The sequence below is a fragment of the Lactuca serriola genome, chromosome 8 (genome assembly GCF_051521515.1).
Source record: "Lactuca serriola cultivar US96UC23 chromosome 8, Lser_US96UC23_V15, whole genome shotgun sequence".
NCBI lineage: Eukaryota > Viridiplantae > Streptophyta > Magnoliopsida > Asterales > Asteraceae > Lactuca > Lactuca serriola.
In genome coordinates, this window is record NC_136415.1 from 90,698,482 (window position 1) to 90,712,712 (window position 14,231).

At 32.5% G+C, this 14,231-nt stretch overlaps 1 long non-coding RNA gene across 2 annotated transcripts; it reads left to right on the forward strand.

Moving 5' to 3' along the window:
* The first annotated feature begins 3,142 nt into the window (after positions 1-3,142).
* On the forward strand, positions 3,143-6,695 carry LOC145068663 (uncharacterized). 2 transcript variants are annotated; one of them, XR_013689037.1, is made up of 3 exons: positions 3,172-3,741; positions 5,204-6,255; positions 6,450-6,695. It is a non-coding gene; the product is annotated as an uncharacterized LOC145068663 (long non-coding RNA). The 2 variants fall into 2 exon arrangements; XR_013689036.1 differs by having other exon boundaries at positions 3,143-6,255.
* Positions 6,696-14,231: the final 7,536 nt, after the last annotated feature.

Sequence of the window (14,231 nt, forward strand, 5' to 3'; positions counted from 1 at the left end):
GTGGCAAAAACATTCATTTATTAGAGTGTGTATGTGTGTGTATATATATATATATATATATATATATATATATATATATACATCTACCTTTTTTTATCTCATATCAAACCATATTTCAAAGCTTCAAAAAATTTCTCTTTTGAATACTATTGATCAAAACTCCAACATTCCTCATCCAAACACAAATACACCTCTGCCTCTCGATTTTGCACAATACGAAATGTACGCGAACATCCTCAACATTCAAAGCAACTTTTCAATCCCGCCTCACCCCCACCAGAATTCCCTAAAAACCTTCCACAAACCTTTTCAACCCCATTTGCTACAATGCAACAAAATACAGCACAATCGCCACCCACCCAACAAACGGTACCCGAGACGCAAGCGAAGGGGGAGGGGGAGCAGAAAAAACGGCCCAAAAGAGAAGAGCACGAAGGAAAGGGAAAGTGGTTGTGGTTGAGCAATCAGAAGACGAACCTCCAACATGGTGGACCGCGGATGAGGAATACGCGTTGGGGGTGGCTTGGTGCAGGATATAAAAAAATCCAACGCAAGAAAACGATATGCAAAAAATTACTTTTTGGGAAGCCGTGATCGGGAAATTTCATACCATTTTGAATAAATATGAAAAGTACCGTAATCACAACATGTTGAGTAGCAAATGGACTCAAATAAGCAAGAAGTGCACCAATTTCAATTTCGTCTGTAACAAACTTTTCCTCGCACAAGCAAAGTGGTGTGACCGATTTTGACGTTTATAGAGAGGAGAGGGAACAATATCATGTTGAGACCGGTCACGTTTTTTAGCACAAAAAAATTTGGGCGATTGTCAAGGAAGACTCAAGTGATGTTTCGGACGCACGTACGCACGAACATCGACCTCAATGCGGACACAGATGGGATACGGGGCGACTTGAACGACCTTGAAGAGATCTCCCCGTCTCGACGACCGATAGGCCGCGACAAAGCGAGGCGAGCTCAACGACACACGGATGAAGCCGAACGTAGACGTTGAGAGCAAGCCAAAATGAAAAAAAAATGACGATCACAACGAAATCGCGCGTAAAGATATGAGTTGCAACTAGGGGTGAGCAGACCCAAACCAAGAAACCGACTAAAACCGACGAAACCGAAACCGAGCAAAACCGACAGTTAGAGTTTAAATTTTTTTAAAAACTGAAAAATCGGGTTCGGTTTTGGTTTTTACCTACAAACCGACCCATCCAACTCGAGAAACCGACCTATACTTAAAACCGACAAACCGACCCATACTTGATTGTGTTTTGCTTGTAACAGACTATTTCGGGCTTTGGTTGTAACTTGTAATAAACTATTTATTGTAAGACTCATGTTTTTTAAAATATTCAACTTAAATTTGGTGTTTTATGAAGTATTTAAATTGTTGCTTTTATTTATGGAAAATGGGTTAAAACCCAAAACCCATGGGTATAAACCCATAACCCATGAGTGTATAGGTTGAACCCAAGAAACCGAAAAACCGTCCAAACCGACCTCATAACTGAGAAATCGAACCGACCAGAAACCGATCGTATTTGGTTCTAAAAACCAGAAACATACCATTTATGAGTTGGGTTGGGTTTGAGTCCAAAACCGACCCAAACCGACCCATGCACAACCCTAGTTGCAATGGGATCATTTGAACTTCCTTCGTCGTGAAGCCGAGGAAGATCGCATTGCGAAAGATTTGACAATGCTTTAAACTAGCGAGGAGAATTTGTCACCGAGACGGTTGGAGGTACTCCGAAAAATGAATGCGAAGATCGAGCAAGAATATTTAGTCGAAGATTAGTGTTTTTTTTTCGTTGTAATTTTTTTTTCAGTCAATGTTTTTTTTCGTTGTAACATTGTTTTTATTTTTTTTCATTGTAATGTAGTTTTAATTAGTATTTATTTTAATTATGTGTTATTTAATTTCTATGTTTTTTAAATTATTATGACATCTACTATAATAAGTTAATGTTTTTTGCTACATGTCACATTCTCATTCAATTTGCCAAATGTCATTTTGTGGTTATTTTGAATTAATTTATCTTCCATATGTCATTTTATAAGTTTTTCTATTTTAATAAATTTCATATAATACTTTAATGTAATAATTACAATAAATGTAATAATAAATGAATATTAATTTTATTAATGGACTTATCTTCTTATTTCAAAATTCCCAAATTAAAGGTCATTAATTTATTTTGTTTATTTATTTAAATTTAAAAGATAAAAAAATCAATTTTAATAAATCATTATTTCTTATTTTTTTTATAAATCCAAAGTTCCTAAATATTTAGAAATTTATATTTAATTTTTTAATTAACTCATATAATACATGAATATTATTACATGTAGTAAATTAAAAAAATAAAACAACATAGAAAAATGGAAATTATAAACATTGAAAAAAATAAATAGAAAATGTTAGGTGTTATTACACTAATAGTATGAGTATAATGATGAGGTAGAAACTTTGGGTAGAGTTGTTCCCTATTTGGTTAAAACCGAATTATACAATCAGACAATTTGCATTAGACTATTTTGTTCGGATATTCAGATTTTTGGATTGATTTTAAACTAAACCAAATTATTAATTTTGGATTTCGGATTGGTTTTGGTTTATAAAATAAGAACCGAATAGTCCAGAAAAACCGAACAACAACTTATTATTTATTTTTACTATATATCTTTAATCATTTAAAAATTTACTAAATTATTTTTTAATTATTAGAAACTTTCAATCAAGATAGTACTTTAATATGTAATTTTTATCAAAAGTTTTTTGTTAATAAATATTAAACTATAACTAATTTTCTTAATACTTGTTTATAAACTATAATTCATAGCTAAAAAGTTTTATTTAGTTATTTTTAAAGAGTTAACTAATATTTAAATTATACATTATTTAAAATATTTTGCCCCTTAAAACCGATCAAATCAAACTATAATTTGGTTGGATCGGATTGAATTTGAAATTAGTTTGAACTATTCAAATCCATATATTGAAAAACCTAAATTGATTTGAATTTACTTCATTGAATGGAATAGAATGGAATAAAACCTCTATACACAAGAAACAACCTTAACTTTGAGTTTGAGTGTGATAAAATACTAGCAGCCCTAACGATCCAAGCCCAATAAAAAAATGCGAAGTCCGTATAAAATAAGAAAAATTAGGTGAAAATTTGGAGATGAGGCGTAATGTTGTTCTTTGCTCAAGCGAACGAGGCTCCGGCGAGGGTAATAGGGTTTTCTGAGAGGAATCCTTTCTTGCCTTTGCCATTTGATCCTGCGATCAAGTATGAGCCGATGATTTCGATGTCGATTCGCCACCCGATAATCTCTCTCAAACATACACACATACACAAACATATACATATACTTCACATTTCTCCATCCATGTCTACGAATGATAAACAAAACTGATCATCAGCGTTGCGGCATTCGCCTAGTATATATATTGTGTTATTACTGTTGCTGTTGTTGCTAATTTATTCTTCCGATGAGGCGGTGACGATGAGATGTAGAATGAGCAATATCGGAATTTGGTGACCTGATCTGTATCTTGGCTGGGCAATCCGGATGGCATATGTTGTTCATTTGGAGATTTCTCTTCGGAAATCGATATGCATTGCAACTGCGATTGCAGCCACGACGGATTTGGGCAAAAAAAATTCGATTACAACAGATCTGAGCCTCCGTTCTACCCTCGCATCATGCGTTTTGGTCTAGGTACTTTACCATTATTATTCGTTCCATATTTTTAACAAATATATTGTCTTGTTACTCAATCCTGATTACCTGGATGTCTAATTGTTTGAACTCTGAATTGATGAACCCTGATATTCCGAACCAGGGTGACTGTTGGTTAATAATATATATTAGTTATATGTTTAGTTTAAAATCAATAAATTATTTTCTCAAACCCGATAGTAATTCAACGAATATCATGTTTCAAACGAGTATATATAAGCTACGTTATTGAAATATAATATTATAAATGCATTGCAGTTACAAATCTAATATTAAATGTTCGTTCAATTATTATATAGGTGCTCCTAAATATATAGATAGAAAAAGTTGGTTATCATCTATGTTTTCCTAAATATATAGTTGAAATGATATTCGATTTAGTTACTAATGATTCTTTTATTACCATCTATATTTTCCTAAATATTTTGTGCTATGTTTTGAAAATTTTCATATATTAAAATTGGATCATCGATAATTGCAATTGTTTTTGTCAATTTGGATGATATTAAAGTGCCAGATATATTGTTAGGATCAATTTTGATTTAAAAGTTAATTTATTATTTTGTTGTAGGGTTTAGCAATTAGGATATGTTTTCAAACACTTTCACACAAATAAAATTCACAACTTCTGTCCAACTTTGCTTATTGTTACATGATTCGTTTCTTGGTTTCACCTTTTGGGTGTAATCAAGATGATCAGAAGAGCAAGTGTCATTGTTTGATTCTCAGAGGCTATAACAATGAATTTTGATCTCAGACTTTGTTTATCTGATCTGTATCTTGGCTGGGTAATCCAGATAGCATGTGCTTGTTTTCTAGAAACTATTTCTATGAATGTTACTTGCAACTGTGAATCTGTGATTGCAACCATGGCAGATTTTGATGATTCAATTTCCCTAGATTGTAACAGATCTGAGCCTTGACTCATCTACAAAGCCTAATCTTGATCATTAGTCAAAGGCTAATGCAACGAATAGCAACAATACTTTCATTTATTTGTTTATTATAGCATCCTGCTTCTGTTTATCTACTTTAATAAATGAAGGTTTTTTTATCACTTGTCACACTCTCATTCAATTTGCCAAATGTTATTTTATTATTAATTTGAATTAATTTTTTTTCACATATCATTTTATGGGTTTACCTATTTTAATAAATTTCACATGATACTTTAATGTAATAATTACAATAAATATAGTAATAAATGAATATGAATTTCATTAATGGATTTACCTTCTTATTTAAAAAATTTCAAATTAAAGCTCGATAGTTTATTTTGTTTATTTATTTAAATTTAAAAGTTAAAAAAAATTTAATTTTAATAATTCTTTATTTTTCTTATTTTTTTATAAATCCAAAGTTTTTAAATAATTAGACCTTTATATTAAATTTTTTTAATTAACCCATGTAATACATTGGTCTTACACCTGGTTTCTATTAGAACTTGGAAAATCTATCCAATTAAAGCAATGGTGGTAGTGGACTGGTGGTGATGATGATGATGACGACGATGATGATGATGGTTAAGTTTATGGAAAATCTATCCAATTGAAGCAATATTAGTAATATTTTAATGGAAAAGGCGATGATGATGATGATGATGATGATGGGTGTTATTCTAAGCAAATATGAAGAGACACTGAAGATTGGTTCTCTGTATCTTGGCAGGGCAACTTCTTGATGGCAAAGTGAGAAGTGACTTTGCAACTGTGTTTGTTTGCAGCCATGGCAGAGTCCCCATCTTCTTTGTCATCATTCCCTAATTACAGATCTGAGCCTAAGGATTTTCCTGTTGCTATTATGGTTTTTGAAAAAATAAAATAAAATTCATGGAGTGATTATCATTGAACTGTTTGAATTTAAGTTATTAGAATTTTGTGAAGGGAAAATATTTAATCATATCATTTTTCTCTAACTTAATTATTCGAATGGGGAAGAATTGAGAGTTATGGAAAATGAATATATATATCGGACAATTTAAGTATATTTGTTTAATTGCTTAGAGTTTTTGCTTGAATATAGGTTTGACAACTTTACAAACTGCAACGTCTCAAGTTAGTATTATATCTGGCTTTTCAGTTAAAAAAAAAAAGCTAATTCAGTTTTTTACTTATAAGACCAAACTATACTTTATAGACCTACTCCACAAGATTTTTTTTCTTCTTTAAATTGACAACAAAGAAAAGAAGTTTATGACATGGGAAATTGAGTTGTTATAACCCTGATTTTTTTTTAACTCTTTCAACCTTAGCACCATGTGGATATGCTATGATATATTTATGTGGTTTACTTTATTCTTTTCAAGAGTTAATGTGGAATTTATAAAATGAATAATGCATATTCTACCAAAGATTCTTCTTTTTGTGACCTTTTTACAAATTAGTCAAACCTTTAAAAGCAAAAAATCATCAAAAAAATTGGATGGAACATTGATGGGTGGGTGGATTTTGTGTTGGGTGTTGAAGAAAGCAAAGTAATCGCAACAGAAAATGGGTAAGCATCAAGAAATAGCAACCTACTTTGGATTCATTTCTTAAAATACTTTATCTTAGAAACAATTGTTGTAGTTGAATTTGCTTAAGCATTCATAAATAACTTTCTAGAAATAGATATATGATACATGGAGATCTATCATTGGTTTTCATCAAACATTTATCGATTATGCAATTCTTTTTTCCATGTTTCAGATTGGTCAAAATTGAGGACAAAGGAAGTTTGCAACAAGTAAAAAAATTGAAGTACATTAGTATTTTTGTATCATACACTATGTGTTTGGAACTAAGAAAAAGTTAAGACATTATTCACTTTTAGAGTAGTGCAATTCTATGCATTTTTTGTTGCTAAAAAGTATGTTGTTACAAAGGGAAAAACATGAAGCTATTTTGTATCCATATGCTTTTCTTTTATAAAAATGTCAACAAAATTCCACACTACCTTTCCGCCCAATGTGGAAGGCAGGAGACCCCCTATTTGTTATTATTTATAAAAATTATGAGTATTATTATCTGTAATAGATTGTAAATAAAGAAAACTGTTGTAGGGACTAGATCTAAACATAGAACCAAAGTAGAATTAAAAATACACTGGATCTTAAAAATAGAATCAAGCAAAATACTTTGGTATGAACATATAACAAAATTATGTTTTGCTACTTGTACCATAAAGTTGTGGAAGATAGTGACCATTTCCGTGTGATTTTGGGAAACTTGGGAAGATATTACATGATGAAGAAAAAGTTGATTGGGAATGTAAATTTGCAAGGGCGTTTTCTGTTTACTAGCTGATAATAACCGTATCTAGTTTGAATAATGTATTCGATTCAAAAAAGAACGAATGAAGTTGAAAATTAAACCATTATCAACATTAAACCTCAAACTCGTAATAATAATAATAATATAATATTACCTCCATTCCAAATTGATAGTTCACTTTTTAATTTTGAAGTCTTTTTTTCTTCAACTTCGACTTTAAATAATTTTATTTTTGATAGATAATACTTGATGCAAAATACATGAATGGATTGTATTTTAAATGTTTTTTCATTGTTATAAGTTTTATCAAGTAATATATAACACAAATAAAAATATTTAAGGTCAAAGTTAAAGAAAAAAGACTTAAAAAGTCAAAAATGGACTATCAATTTGGGACGGAGAGAGTATATTATCAGCAACCATAAACAGAAAAATGACAAATTCAATATAGTTTGGTACATGTAAGAAGCCGAGTAGCTTACTAGGAAAGGAAGAGACAAAGGTGGATGGGTGATAAACAGAAAAATGACAAATTCGATATAGTTTGGTACATGTAAGAAGCCGAGTAGCTTACTAGGAAAGGAAGAGACAAAGGTGGATGGGTGAATTACAAAATGATGTAATTTACAACCATTCTTCAAAAAAGATGCATATAAACATATAACACAGGGACAAAATGATGTAATTGACTTCAAAACACCACCCTTCAACCTTAACCCTCCATTACAGCCATAGTTTATCTACTCTTATCTCCACTATACACAACTTATACCATCAGAAAACCACCATTTACACTTATAGCCTAAGTATTGACCAAATCCTAAACCTTTGCATGATCTGGTTGTGTTCATGGATAATTCAATTCCAAGCTCTTGCTCATGTTGTGATTTTCAGAAAATCTCTCAATGAAAGTGCAAAATACATCCAACAGCACTTGAGTCTGCATATCAAATCAGGCATAATATATATTCATGTCACTTTTTCCTCTAGACTTTAGATGAAGTTGCATAATATGAAATAAAAAGGAAAGTTGAAAAAATCTCGTCTCAATATGCTGTTCTTCCAATATTCCCAAGTGTTTGCCCACTACCTGTGAAAAAATTTACAATCTTTAATCTAACATCCTATTTACAGATAAATTAATCTTGTTGTAAATGGTATGGTCTTTTAACAAGCTATTTACATATAGAAGAAAATGCAAACCTTAAGTTCATGAAGATCAAATTTGTCAGCAACAAAATACATCTCCATCTTCATTGATCATCAATTTTGTCATCTCAATCCTTCACCCAGCCGATTGCAAAAATGAACAAGAATCAAACGAGATAAAGAAAATGAGACCGAAGTTGAATGCATACCTGGAATCAAGAGTTGGAGAAAAAAGCCCCCACTTGCAAAAATTAAAGGAAAAAAGAATTAACTTAACATCAGAGGGAGATTGGGAGTTCATGGCTTTGTGATTGAAACCAAAGACTGAAGAAAAAACCCATCATATGAGGAAGACGACACATTGGCACAGGAAGGCATTGGCGGAGGTGGATGGAGGAGATGTCAAAGGAAGGAGGCTGCAGGCTAGAAGGGTCGATGGAGGAAGAGAGCGTTTGTGATGTCGTTCACGATGGGGGCGTTCAAGGGCAAAACTGAGAGATTTTCAGTCAGTCCATTTTTTACTTAAGACCGAGTCAGACAAATTTCTATGACCGAATCAGAGGATTGGATTGGGTCAGACGTGTTTAGCCTTTCATCAAACGGGCTGCCTGGACTGAGTCAGCCAAAACTATTGACTGGACCCAGTCATGCATATCAAACAGGCCCTAAGTCGGTTTAGTTGGTTTTCGAATTACTCGGTGTGGTTTTTAAAATATTTAAATAATTATAACCAAACAAAATAATTTTATTAAATTGGTTTTAGTTTTTTAAATATCTAAACTTTATAAGTTTTAACCACAAAAATAAACACAAACTACATGGGAATTTAAAAAAGTAGATGCATGAAAGGTAAACAAAACTTAAGTAAAAAAAACAATCGGTAAAACTAGTAGTAAAACTAATAATGTTTTTTTTCTTTAAAAAAGTTATAATATTTGGAACTAGTTTACAAAATAGTCTCAAATTAATATTTTTTTTTATAAAAAAATCGGTAAAAAGTTGCATTATGACTATTTTCTTCTGGTTACAGCCCAATAACAAATTAATTTGAGATTATTTTGTAAACTGACCTAAAATATTAGGATTTTTCTACAAAAGATATTAATAATAATAATAATAGATTGTAAAGAAAAAAAGACAAAAAAAAAAAGTTAAATCCACTTTTTATGTGATTAATGTTAGGGAACAAGCCAGAATCATTGTTTTGGACCTGAAGCAAAAAGCAAAAAATAAAATGGGAGGTGGAGGGAGAGGAAAACACATGTTTTTTTCATGGTAATGTGAACAACAGAAACCGAAAAAATTACATCCATGGGATTATGACAAACGGAGTCTGGATTACTGATCCATCTGAGATTAAGCAGGAGGCTGCTAAATTCTTTGAAAAGAAATATAAAGAATGTTGGCAATACAGGCCTTTGTTTCGAAGCTCTGACTTCCGTAAGCTATCCGAAATAGATACTCAGTTCTAAGAAGATGAATTTTTCCATTGGTGAAATAAAAAATGTTGTGTGGTCGTGTGGCAGTGACAAGTCTCCGGGGCCTGACGGTTTCACTTTTAAATTTCTCAAAAAATATCGGGAATTGCTCAAAGAAGATATAATGGGGTTGGTTAAATACTTTGAAACGGGTGGTAAATCACTAGAGGCTCTAATTCTTCGTTTATATCCCTAGCTGCAAAGACTAAAGATCCAATTCACTTTGGGGATTATAGACCGATAAGCCTGATTGGGTTTACATACAAGATCATTGCAAAACTACTAGCCCTTCGATTAAAGAATGTCATTGGCAGTGTAATTGACGAGGTTCAATCCGCGTATGTTGTGGGAAAAAATGTTCTTGAGGGCCCTTTGGTGATTAATGAGTTTTGCTCTTGGGAAAAATCAAAAGGAAGGAAGATGCTCCTTTTTAAAGAGGACTTTAACAAAGCTTTTGACTCTGTAAATTGGGTTTATCTGGACTCAATTATGGAGCAAATGGGCTTTGGAAGTAAATAGAAATATTGAATTAGTAATTGTTTGGAATTGGGTAGAGCGTCGATGATTATTAATGGAAGCCCAACAAATAAATTCTCTATGGAGAAAGGAGTGAGACAAGGCGACCCGCTCTCTCCCTTTTTATTCATCATTGCAATGGAAATGTTGAATATGGCGATGAAGACAACGGTTGAAAAAGGAGTTTTTGACGGAATAAAATTCCCAAACTCTAACATTTGTTTGTCTCATCTATTTTATGCAAATGATGCTTTATTCATTGGAGAATGGACGAGACGTAACATCGCTAACTTAGCGAGGATTTTGAGATGTTTTTATGCTGCGTCCAGGTTGAAAGTTAACTTTAGTCAATCTAAAGTATTTGGTGTTGGAGCATCTCCTAGTGAAGTATCTAACTAGGATCCTCCTTTGAGTTGTGAATCATCATCCCTCCCATTCACTTACTTAGGCATTCATGTGGGTGAAAACATGACTTGAAGAACGCATGGTGGCCGATTATTGAAAAGTTTAATGCCAAACTCTCATTGTGGAAAGCGAAAACACTTAGCTCTGGAGGTAGATTAACATTAGCAAAGGTGGTACTTGGTAATATTCCTACCTTCTTTATGTCCATCTTTGCTGTCCCAAACGGTGTCATTGAGACCGTAGAGAAAATCAGAAGAAGATTTATACGGTGTAATAAATTGGAGAAGAAAAGTATCAATTGGGTTGCTTGGGAAACACTAATTGCCCCAAAAAGATGGGTGGCACGGGGCTTGGATCTATCAAGAGTCTGAACATTTCCCTATTAGCTAAGTGGATGTGGCGATTGAAAAATGAAAAATCTACACTTTGGGCAAAAGTTATAAGATGTATTCATGGATTGGATGAAAGATAGTTGTCTATTTTTGCCAACAGATCTAGAACGGGTGTTTGGAAGAATATAACCAAAATCATGCTTTGGTTAAAGAATCTTAACATCGATCCCAATGGAATTGTGCATTGGAAATCAATGGAAAGTTGTTGGGTCTTCGACTTCGTGATCGACAATCAGTTCTCTGTGAGATTGTTACGAGAACGGATTGAAAGTGCAAGTCATGTGGTCTGTGATGGACCGTTCGATTGGTGTAAAGTGGTACCAACTAAGATCTTATGTTTTATCTGGAGAGCGAAGTTCGGAAGAATCCAATCACCAGTTTCGTTAAAATCAAGAGGTGTCCCAGTTCTATCGACGATGTGTGTTTCATGCAACTCGGACGAGGAGACATGTGATCACATCCTTCTATTATGCCCAGTGGCAAAAGTCGTCATGAATTCGATTTTATCTTGGTGTGAAATCTCATATGATGGATTCAAATCGATGAAGGATATGTTACCTTTCATATCTCGGTGGTCTAAGTGCAAAAAGAAAAAAAAAGTATGCTATATGAGAGCTTGTGTAGATGATTGTGGTGTGTATGGAAGGACAAAAATAAAAGGGTTTTCAAAAACATTCCCTTTATACCGGCGAATATAATGAAGAAGATAAAATCAACAACGAATATAATGAAGAAGATAAAATCAACAACTTTCATTTGGTGCAAGCATAGAGGTTCTTTTCGAAACATGGATTAGAGAGTTTGGAATCTTGGTCATTTTCTTTGTTTGTAATTTTCTTGTTTGTTTTGATTTTTCTTTTTCTTTATTTTTTGTACTTTTCTCCTTGCATCGTCTTGATGTGAGATGTTTTTAATATATTTGTCGTTTAAAAAAAAAGTTTAATAGTAAACCTTTATACTAATCTAACATATTAGTTTAATAGTAAAACTAACTTGTTTGTTAGAAGAGGTTATAGGTCTTTTCTCAAGTTATTTACTTTCATTATCTTTTAATTAAATTGGTGTTTTTTATAGAAAAAAAATGTGAACGTGAAATGGTGCATAAACATTCATCAAATGACCATAAAAGAGTTAAAATCAAAAATTATATCAGTCTTGGAGTTTTGATTGAAATTCTTTTTGTTTTCAGGGATTTTAGAATAAGTTTTTAAAATAATAAATATTTTATTAAATTTTTAAAGGAAAAATCAATTACGTTCCTTTAATTCATTAATTAGGAGTTATAGCCATTATGTTAATCATTTATAAAAAAACATAAAACTATAAGTTAGGCCCTGTTTGATACTCGTCTGACTGAGTCAAGTCAGATATTTTTGGCTGATTCGGTCAGCTGTAGCTGTTTGATAACCCTTCTGACTGAGAAATTGAGGTCTGGCCCGGTAAGAGAGAAGGAATCGGCTTACTGAGAAAGGAAGACATCTAATTTCACTTGTGCCCTTGCGTGTGTATCCCTGTAAGAATCGATCCAACACCCCTTTTGCATCTCGTTCGTAATAGGCTCACATAATCGATCATCCAACACCCCCTTTGCTTTCTTAAAATCAATCACAGAATCGATGGACTGCCCCTTTTGCAGGTATGTTTCCCCTTCTCTTTTGCGTTTATATCTCCAACAGTAATAAGAAATTAACCATCTAAAATCACTTCCATTCATCTTCTCGCAATCAATCAACCATCTGAAATCATATCAGAATCCATATGCTCCTATGTTCTCATTTTTCTTTTGTGTATGCTGGTTGAGTAAGGAAGAAAGAAAAAAAGACATTGATTTTCTCTTGGGGTAATTTCCTCTCTCTATGCTGCTTCTATCCTAATCTCTCTAATTTTGCTGTAGGAGTGGTGCTATGTACATTTAAAACACTCGATGGATACACTTGGATTTTTTTACTACAATAGAAAGGTGTGCTATACTCAAGACTAGATGCTCCCTCTGTTATTATTAAGCCCTTGAGATATATCATTATTTGTAAATGGCAAGGATGTGTTGTTGGTAGTTTAAAGTGGCTATAATTGATGTTTCTTTCACAAGGATGCTGGTAATTCTCTTGCTTTGGACAATTTTGCCCTTACCCAAGTTTTATCCAGAAAGGCCTTTTGCTCCCATGTTTAGTATAGAGTTTGGTTGTATTAGTTTGATGTGGTCATGATGTTGAATCTGGGTTTTATTTGTCTGTTTGTTTTTTTATACTCCTTTGAGTTATTGCTCAATGAAACCAATCCACCAAATAGAATATGTATGTGTTTTGATTTGGTCACAAAATGAATCATAGGATAAAATTTTGTTTATTTTAGCTATTTTTTTTAGTTTACATATCAGTTACAGTTAAATTTTTTGAATGATGGTATTTGTTCCTTAATTGTAAGCTAAACACTCAAAACCAACAAGCTTAAATATTCGATTGTCATAATAAGTTGGATTAGGTTTATGCTTCAGTTTTCACTTCCATAAGTTCTACTTATGATACAGAAAACAATCTTCTAATTCTACATTGTAAACTTTCACATTTCTTGGTTAATTGGCGGTCAATTGATAATGCTTCATTTTTCACTTCCAAGGATGGCATCAAAGCTTTGGAATCAGCCATTCCATCTTTTGGTGATTCCGTTTGTAAGGGTGTAATTTATTGATTCTTATCAACATGGTTTAAAGGGCATTTCAGCTATGAGGATTAGGAGGACATTTACGTCTTTTTCATAGACGAGAGATCGAGAGATCAAAAATTGCAATTTTGTTCCGGCCCCAGTCCCAGGCAGTACACGTGGTTCTATCATGTCCTGTCTTTGCATAACAAACAAGGCCTTAAAGCATTAGTAGACAAAAAGATTTGTTAGTAAGTTCATAATCTTTCTTTAAATGAATAGATTGATTAGATATTTTTTATTATGCCGGAAGTTTTATTATTATTATTATTATTATTATTATTATTATTATTATTATTATAAAGAGTACAAGAGTAAAATGGTCGCATCAGTCAGATGTACAATCAAACAGCATGACTTCTTATTCAGTCAAAATTTATTACTCAGACATGTATTTTCCACTCAGTACTTTCTCAGTCAACAACTATCAAACGTCCCCTTAATCTCTTGAAAACTAAACACCACTAATGCATTGTTTTACCAATGTTTTAAAAACCGGTTTTTTAGTTAAACCGGTATGGTGACCGGTTCCCGGTTCAACCGTCAGGTAAACCGGTTTTTATAATTTTATTTTTTTT